At 40.2% G+C, this 9,587-nt stretch overlaps 1 long non-coding RNA gene across 3 annotated transcripts in view; it reads left to right on the top strand.

Moving 5' to 3' along the window:
- The first annotated feature begins 544 nt into the window (after positions 1-544).
- The window catches only part of LOC132539873 (uncharacterized), an 82,564-nt gene continuing 73,521 nt past the window's right edge, over positions 545-9,587 (top strand). For all 3 annotated transcript variants that reach the window (XR_009551144.1, XR_009551145.1, XR_009551143.1), the window contains exons 1-2: positions 545-861; positions 4,229-4,285. This is a non-coding gene — a long non-coding RNA (uncharacterized LOC132539873). The remainder of the gene's footprint in view (positions 862-4,228; positions 4,286-9,587) is intronic.

The raw sequence follows: 9,587 nt of genomic DNA, 5'->3' as shown, positions 1-9,587 counted from the left end.
GAAAAACCAGAATAAAAAACACAAAGGCTCTTTCCTTCTTCAATCGAGAGGGCAGACAGGCTACAAGCATTTGAAAGCGGTTATAAACACCAGACCCACCAACTACAATTTAGGAGGTCTTACATGCAATCTGCCCAGTCCCAGATATTTTAATTCCATGTTGCAGGGAAGTCAGTGCCAGCTGGCCGCTGAGCGACCATGCTCAGGGTTCAGTTCTAAACAGCTCTGTTTGGGAAAAGCTCAATCTAAAACAGACAGCTCTGGATGTGTTTAGGTTTTGCTTTCTTTCCACTTTTAAATATTAAAAATTGACTCCAGCTGTGGGGTAGAAAGTAACGCCTAACCTATAAAAACATTGACAAATAAATCACAATGCAATTTGCTGCGCATTTTTGTGAGGTCTAAACACCAGTTCTTGAAAGGAATTTTCCATTATTGCATCTTGGGAAGATAACCTCTTCATGAAAAATTCATTTGACTTTTATATTTCATAAAATCATCACATAGCGTTCCCACATTTGGGCTCTGCCAGCGCTCTGGAGGACCCATGGCTTTCCAGACTCTGAAGCCTCTCTTCCAGGGCTTTGACAGGAAAAGAGACAGCATCAAAACCTTTCCTAGGTATTTTGAGGCTATATGGCATCCGATACCATCCCCTGACCTTCCGAAAAAAACAGACCGACCCTCACAGTGGAGGAATAGCTCATTTTGAGTCTGACATGAGTGCCAGGCTCTACTACTCAAATTCTGTTCTTATTTTCTCACCCCTGGGCACCTCCCACATCCAAGTAAAAAAGAGCCCTCGACTGCATTCTCTCTTGGTGGTATCACTACTAGAAAATGGAGCCTTTTCTTTCTGAGGTAAGGATAAAGGGGCTCCCAGGAGACCCAGAACAGGGGGAAGGGGAGGTCTGTGTGACATACTTGCTACTGAGTTTGTCTTCAAGTCCCTTTATCCAGAAATTGTGCTGATACCAGCCCAGTTGACATAATATCAACAGAATTAGGTTGGTGTACTGCATTAGCAGACAGCTCCAGATCTCCAGATCTCATCGATGAATTTCTGCTGATAGCAAATGCCTGTTGCAGTCATTATCTGAAATAGTGTCAATGCTCATGGCAAAGGGAAAGGACCCTTTTGGGGTGTCTTCCCAGTTCTTCCAAGTGCTACCCCTAAAAAACTAATCATTGGGATGACTGTAGTAGCAATGGCTACTAGTAGTCCTCTCTAGGTCTGTTTGATTGGATCAGAGATATGTACCTAAATAAAACTGAGCCATTAGGATCCTCTGTCCCAGAAACTGTGTTGTGACTCAACTCAGTAACAGCTAGCTTGTATGGAACAAATAAATCTGAAAGCACTGGGCAGAGCCATTTTCTGCTTTATGTGGAAGAAACTAAGACAGTTGGACTTAAGGGCAAGAAGAGAGAGTCAGACATACAGAGAGATGTAAAAATAAGAACCTATATATACAGAGAGACTATCCTACTATCATCGGAGCGTGTGGACATTTTGTCTCTAACACAAAGTCAGGACTCAGCTGGCAAAGGAGAATAAATGTTGTAGAAACAACTATGAGTATCTACCACAGAAGGTAGTTACTTAGGTCAAAGGCTTCAAGTGCCTGGAATACTGACACTCATGGAAATACTGTCACCATTATCAGTCATGACCACTTTATGGTGGTACATTTAGAAGACTAGGCAGCCATTTGATGATGTCCTTAAGGAAGCAATCTCAGGACTATTGAATTTTTATAGATTGGGCTACATGAAGTCATAACTGTGAGCGAAATGTTCAATTACATATAACAGAAAACACCCAATTAACCATGGCTTGTCTCTCAGACAAAGAGGTGGGATTCAACAGGTTTGGGTTTTGTTTTTCTGGCCTGCCTTCCTTTAGAGCATCTCACCCACATGTTCTAAAAAGGCCGTAGGAACTCCTCTATATTCTTGTTCCTGGAAGTTGGGTAGAGGAAGGAGTGAGTCTTCTTTCGAAAGACTTCTCAGAAGTCTCAGTGTATAGTCACCTCCATGAATAAGACAGGAAAGATAGTACTCAAATGCTGTTCATCTTGCCAAAATTGAAACTCTATTTCCATTCAACAAGTTATATCTTCAAGTCCAACTAGTCTTTTAGATTTTCCTACAATTGTCATTTCATCTGGTGTATTTTCAATCTTAGACATTGTAGTTTTCATCTCTAGAAATTTGATTTGGCTCTCCTATGTTGACCGAATTGCTAATTAACCTTTGAGCATACCTTTTTTCTTTTTTCTTGCTTTAAATTTTCATCATCAGGGATTTCTGTTATTAGCATGTTGCATTTTTTTTGCCAGTCTTCAATATTTCCTCTTTTTCTTCTACCTCAAATTCTTGTAACTCATTCTCACTTAAAGAAAAAAACTTTAATTCTTTTTTCAGCTTTCATTCTATTTCTTTTTATCACTGTTGAGAAGATGTTGATTTACAAGACTATTGTTGTCACAGGTGTACAGTTTCATCTCTCCCCACCGTATGTGTCCGCATACTGCACTCTGCACCAACTTGTCTTCTTCCTCCACCATCGGATAGTGGGTTGCTTCCCCCTCCCCAGATCGTCTCCCTTCCCCCCTTTAAGTCCTCAGATCTGCTGCAGTAGACCATAGCTCATTAAAAATTCACCCTGCATTTTTTTCTTTCTTTGCTTCTCTTTTTCAAATTAATTATTTAATACTTATCAACAAGATAACAAAATTGTGGGATGAGAGGGGTCTAATCTCATACAGTTCCCACTACCAGAGTTCCATGTTGCATCCCCATCCATTGGAAGCTTCCCTACTCTTTATTCCTCTGGGAATATGGACCAAAAGTCTTTATGGGGAGCAGAAGGTGGAAGGTCTGGCTTATATAATTGTTTCTCTGCCGGACATGGGCACTGGCAGGTCAATTCATACCCCCAGCCTGTTTCTATCTTTCCCGACTGCGGTAGGGCTCTGAGGAAGTGGGATTCCAGGACACATTGGTGAGGTTGTCTGCCTAGGGAAGTCAGGCTGGTGTCATGGTAGCATCTGTAACTTGGTGGCTCAAAAAGCATTAAGATATAAAGCAGAATAAAATGTTTAATATTCTGTAGGTTTTGTTGGTATAGTGGTGAGCATAGCTGCCTTCCAAATTGTTTAATATTCTTACCTAAGGGTAAGAATATAGCAGGTGCCTGCAAATGAAAATATCCAATATTCATCCTTTTGTATTATTTTACTTAACATGATTCCTTCAAGTTCCATCCAAACTATAGCAAAAGAGTAAATTTCTTCATTTCTTATAGCTGAGTAGTACTTTATTGTGTATATATGCCATAACCTCCTTAGTCACTCATTTCTCACTGGTTGTTTGGACTGTTTCCAATTTTTGGCTATTACAAATAATACTACAAAATACACGGACATACTTGGATCTCTCTGGATAAGTTTTTTGTGATGTTCTTTGGAAGAGTATCTGGAAGAGAATTTCCTGATTACATGGTAGATCTATTTCTACTATTATAAGAGGTCTCCAGATTATTTTCCATAGTGGCTGGACCAATTTATATTCTCATGAACAGTATAAAAGAGTTTAGGGAGTCTGGCGGTAGCGCAGCGGGTTAAGCGCACATGGCGCAAAGCGCAAGGACTGGCTCAAGGATCCTGGTTTGAGCCTCGGGCTCCCCACCTGCAGGGGAGTTGCTTCGCAGGCAGTGGAGCAGGTCTGCAGGTGTCTATCTTTCTCTCCCCCTCTGTATCTTCCCCTTCTCTCTCCATTTCTCTCTGTCCTGTCCAACAACAATGACATCAATAACAACAATAACTACAACAATAAAACAAGGGCAACAAAATAGAGAATGAATAAATAAATATTTTTTTGAAAAGAGTTTATCTCCCCCTCCCTCAACTTCCTCTCAGCACAAATTGTTTCTGTCCTTTTTGATGTATGACATTCTCACAGGTGTCTCATTGTCTTGACTTGCATTTCTCTGATAATCAGTAGCTCTGAACTCACTCCTGTTTTTAACTTTTTGATTGTATTGTTTGCCACCGGGGTCATTGCTAGGGCTCAGTGCCTGCAGAACTCTACCACTTCTAGTGTTTGTGTTTGTTTGTTTGATTTTTGTTTTTTATAAGAATGAGAGACAGAGAAAGAGAGAGAAATAAAGAAAAGGGAAGACCTCTGAGTACTGCTTTATCATTTGTGATGCTTCCCTCTGCAGGTGAGAACGAAGGACCTGAACCCAGGGCCTCACACATGGTGATGAGTGTTCTACCAGGTAAGCCACTTCCCAGCCCCCACTCACTCCTTTTTCTAACGGCCTTATAGTCTACAGCCATACCACCCTGAACATACACACCTGCTCTTGTCTGAAGGCACTATATATTATGCTTTGTGTTTGCACCTCCAAAATAATTTTTCTCTTATTTATACATCATTCCTGAGCTTTATAAGCTCATTTCTGAGTTACTCCTACTTATGACTACCCAGAACTTCTGCTTTCATTGGGGTTTTTAAATTTTAATTTATCTTTTTTAATTATGAAGTATCACTCTGACATGAGAAATGTCTGGAATTGAACTTGGGATTTCATGTTTGAGAATACAAGTCTTTATCCACTGTGCCACCTCTCAGGTTACTATTGCATAGTTTTCTTCTGACACTCTCATGCTCTGTTCTTTCCCTCCATGTTGAACTGAACTTTTCCTTTTATCAATTTCTTTTCTTTCCTCTTTAGTTTTTATTGCCATCGGGTTATCACTGGGGCTCAGTGCTGGCACTACGAATTCATAGCTACCAATTTCTGTTTTGCATTTTTTTCCTTTTCCTTTCTATTATACTTCATAGAACAGAGAGAAATTGAGAGGGAGAAAAAGGAGAGAGGGAGAGAGAAAGATAAACACCTGCAGACCCGCTCCACCACATGTGAAGCTTCCCCACTGCAGGTGGGGAGTGGGGGCTAGAACCTGGGTCCTTACACATGATAATATGTGCACTTAACCAGGTATGCTACCACCCAGCCCCCCACCTTTTCTTCCTTTCTTTTTAAAATCTGTTTCTTATTGCCTATGACCTGGTCAAGTTTTATTCTGTTCTCATATATTTCCCCTAAATTTTTGGCTTTTCATCGAATGAAGGTCTAAATTCCTTTGAGACTTCAAAGGACTTGATGGATCTCATTTCTCTAGTCGCTCTTAATCGTGGACTCCTTTCATTCACCTGGTATTCCTCCCAGTTTAAACTCCCACCACAGAATAGTTTATGTTTTCTGGAGTATACATACTGGCTATTAGTTCTTGGGTCCACCAAACCCTACCTATTTACTTCTTTTTTCTTCTCCCTGTATAGACCCTACTACCTTTCAGGTTTTATATCTCTTTAGTGGTTTTTCTCCACCTGTACTTTGAGGTTGGTGAGGTTGCTTTGTCACCTAGTTTTGTTTAAATATTGTACATAGAATTCCAGTTTTGCCATCTGATTGCACTGTTTCTATGTGGGTGGTGATGTAAAAAAGACTGAAAACTGTGCTCCACCCACATCATTTTCTGGTAATTATTCATCTCCTGTCCAGTATTCTGAAAGCACATATTCACTGTTAAGCCTCGACAGACTAAAACTAGAAAAACAGAGTGTGAGATGTTTTTGAGATACGTGATCCCTAATAAGACGAAATGGAGAAAGTCATGTGCAGTGGAGTGGTATTTGTGTTTGGAAAGCGGCTTTCTTTATTTCTGCAACATTAATATCAGCTCACTTTGAGAGTACAACAGACTTACAGTATTTTGGACCTGTGTAGCCAGATTTAGCAACTTGTTAAGTTTTGTTCTGCTTGAAACTAAGATTGTGTATTTACTGCTGATACCTAAGACTTCCAATTCTAACATTATATACTTCTAGAAACCTCAAAATATTTAATAATATTTAATTTTTTTCCAGACCTTAAAGAATGCAATTCAGAATTTCAACTACTCTTGTCTGTCACTAAAAGTATTGATGGGAGTAGCATGAAAGAGTAAGAAGTTGATGGGAACCCTGGAATTCCTGCTCATACTTTCTTACTCCAGCTATGTTGCTTTTGCAATTGAGTTTGTCCATCCACTCTTGAAAATAAATACAAGGTCATGCTACCGTGATTCCATCCTGACTTCCCTGGGCAGACGACCTCACCAAAGTGTCTTGGAACCTCATTGCTTCAGAGCTCTGTCCACTATAGAAAGATAGAAATAGGCTGGGGATATGGATCAACCTACCAACACCCATGTCTAGCAGAGAAGCAGTTAGAGAAGCCAGAACTCCCACCTTCAGCACCCCTAAACCAAATTGATCCATACTCCTGTGAGGGAGAAATGATAGGGAGAAAATGACCAGAGGGCTCTGAACTCCATCAGGATATGGAGAGAGAGGATAAAAAAGGGAGAGACATCTGGCTGTAATAATAGGTATATGTGTAACTTGGAAAGGTAGAGAAAATGGGACAAAATTTTTAAAAAGGCCAAATATAAACAAATATAAACAGATAGTTGTAGAAACAATAGTTGACCCATATCTGCAACTTTGAGAGAACTGCAGTAGCTTACTGTGGAGGGCGGGGGGGGATCCAGAATGCTGGTGGTGGGAATGGTGTACCCCTGTTATATTGTAATTTTGTAAATCAACATTAATTCACTAATAAAAAACACAAGGTCATTTGTACAGAATATAAAAGGGCACTGGGCAGTAGGGATGTCTAAACTATGCTCAGGACCTTTCTCCTTGTGGTCTGTTGGGGTTTCCTGGAAGCATGACCTCGGGTGACTCTCAGAGGGGGTTGTCTAGGTAAATGTTATGCTTTGTTTGAACCAGAGATGTGGTGAAAGAAGGAAGGAGATGGGATGGATTCCCAGATGAGGAATATTGTGGCACTGGCAATCATGGTGGAATTATAGTAAACTCTAGCTCCAGATGGAAACAGTACCTTTGTCAGGACTTGTCAGATGATTTGCAAAGCAATTTAGTTTTCTTCTGAGGCCTGGAACAATGTCCAAATGGGATTTTTATGATTCTCAGGTCCCATATGGCTCAGTCTCTTTTCAAAATCACATTCAAAGAAAATGCGCTTTTGAAATGAAACACAATTTTTTAAAAAAGCACACTAGTCCTTATTATATCTCTCTGAGATTCCATTTCTAACCCTAGGCAATACCGCAAGTTTTCACTCGTCTCCCAATTCTCTCACTCTACAACTATTCTATAGAATCCAGTGCTCTCGGTCTTCTCCAGATGTTACCAGCCCGTGGGTCTTTATCTCTCCACTAGTATTACTTTCTGTTCCTGTCCTGCCAGAAGTTGCCCCAGGGGAGACTGCACCCACCACAAGGTCACTTTTGGGAAGCTGAGAGAACTGGTGACTCACTGTCCAAGGGTCAAGCAAGCAGGACCCCCTAAAAAGTATAATCTTTCACTGCTCTCCTTTTAAGTAAGTCCAGGGGAAGAATACCAATGAGTAAAGTTCTCTATTATATACTTAATCAATAATGAAATATGCATTTGAGAAAGTTTCCAAATAAGCCCCTGGGGCATTGTTGATGAGAAGAAGATGAAGAAGCAGGGCAAAAGCATTAACTGTTAGTGTAGTAGGTGGGCAAAATTCCCAGAAGGCAGAGTTCTAAAGACAGACTGGGCAATGAGTCTGGTTAGGAAAGAAGCAGAGTGTGTGGTCCAGGCTCCCCAGCATCATCCCTTCAGGAAAATCCAGGTTTGCTTGTTGTCCTCTTACTAATGTTCCCATAAAATCTGGATGGTTTAACAATAGAGAAAAGATGGGGAAATCTGAGAAAATATTATGCGACGACCAGAGATGCGCAAAAGTTGTAAATGGGCCTAGAGTTTAGGAGAATATGGAAGGCACAGAAACAGTGTGGCTCAGGTGGTCAGCAATTGAGTTTTCTATTAGGAACAAGAATCAGGGAATTATCCATAAATCTAGAAGGTACAAGGGAATCTCCCTAGGCAGAGCTGGAAAGATCAAGATAAATGCTTTATCACAAAGAAGTAAAGGCCCTGAGTATGTCAAGCACTCAATGCAGAGCATTGGATAAGAACACAGTACACAGAAATGGAGCCTAAAGTCAGGTCACAGGGATAAGGAGGTTAGTGTTTAGAATTAACTATCAAGATCTGAGTTGAACCTTAGAAACATTGAAGGGAAGTTGAGCCCTCAAGCAAACTATGAGTGTAAATTGCTTTTAGGACTTGCCATCTATAGTGGTTATGAACGTGGACTGAGAATATTGGATGATCTCATTCATAGATGAATCATAAGAAACAAGGACAGAAAGGGAAAACAGAGTGAAACTTGTGCTGGAGGTGATGTATTACAGGAGAGCAAAGGATACCTGAAAGGAGAGAAGGGAAGTGGCCCGGAGAGAGGGAGGACTTTGCGTCCTGATGTATGATGATGAAAAATGACCTAAATTGGGGGTAAAACTATTTTGCGGACAACATATGGAGATAAGAATTTTCACCCGTGTGTCAAGAACTGTACTCTCCTCCCCACCCCCCAGTAAAATTACTTAAAAAGGGAAAAAAAAAAAAAAGGACATGGACTGACTCACTTTAGGCTGTCTATATGGAGGAAAAAAAAGCTAACACAAAAATTATATTCATCCCAGCGTTCATTGCAGCATTATTTACAATAGCTAAAATATGAATGCAACTAAAGTGCCCAATAGTAGATGGTTGGGTAAAAAAAAAAAGAGGTATATTTATGCACTGGAATATTACTCAGTTGTTAAAAAGATGGAAACTGCAATTCACCAGAAATTGAGGGAGTTGTATAAAGCAAAGTAAGTCAAGGAAAAAAACAGGTATTAAATTATTTTACTCATGTGTGCAGTATAAGGATATAAAAGTGACAAATAGACAAAACAAAATAAAAAGACAAACCAGTGACCACTGACTATAGAACTAAGGTTACCCGTGAATAGGGTAGCCAGAAGCATATAAGATGCAAGGGCAGAAAAAATAAACATCAGGGCAGGGGTAGATAGTATAATGGTTATGCAAAGAGACTCTCATGCCTGAGACTTCAAACTCTCAGGCTAAGTCCCCTGCACCATCATAAACCAGAGCTCAGTAGTGCTCTGGTAAGAAAAGAAAGAAAGAAAGAAAGAAAGAAAGAAAGAAAGAAAGAAAGAAAGAAAGAAAAAAAAAAAAACATCAGAACTAGTAATATGTTTTGCAGGCCACCAGCATTTAGGAAATAGTGAAAATCTTTCTAAGCACTGTTACTGTTGAGAAAGGTTACAAAATGTGCTTATTCTTTTCCACCCTCTCCTATTCCTCGCTGTATCCTGCTCAATCATATAGAGCAAGACTGTCTCTAGAACCTGGACTGTTCATTCTACAAACGTATATTGGGAAGACACAGGTACATGGCTTACACACAAGTAGAAATAACATGTCCCACTCCCTTTCAGCTACCAAGTTGCAGACACTATAATGATTCCATCCTGTCATCCCTGGACAGATGACCTCATCAATGTGTTCTGGGCCTCACTTCTCCAGAGCCCTACCCCACTAAGGAAAGATAGAAACAGGCT

The sequence above is a fragment of the Erinaceus europaeus genome, chromosome 8 (genome assembly GCF_950295315.1).
Source record: "Erinaceus europaeus chromosome 8, mEriEur2.1, whole genome shotgun sequence".
NCBI classification, from domain to species: Eukaryota; Metazoa; Chordata; class Mammalia; order Eulipotyphla; family Erinaceidae; genus Erinaceus; species Erinaceus europaeus.
Note: the sequence above shows the minus strand (reverse complement) of the source record. Positions and strands in the feature narration are given on the sequence as shown.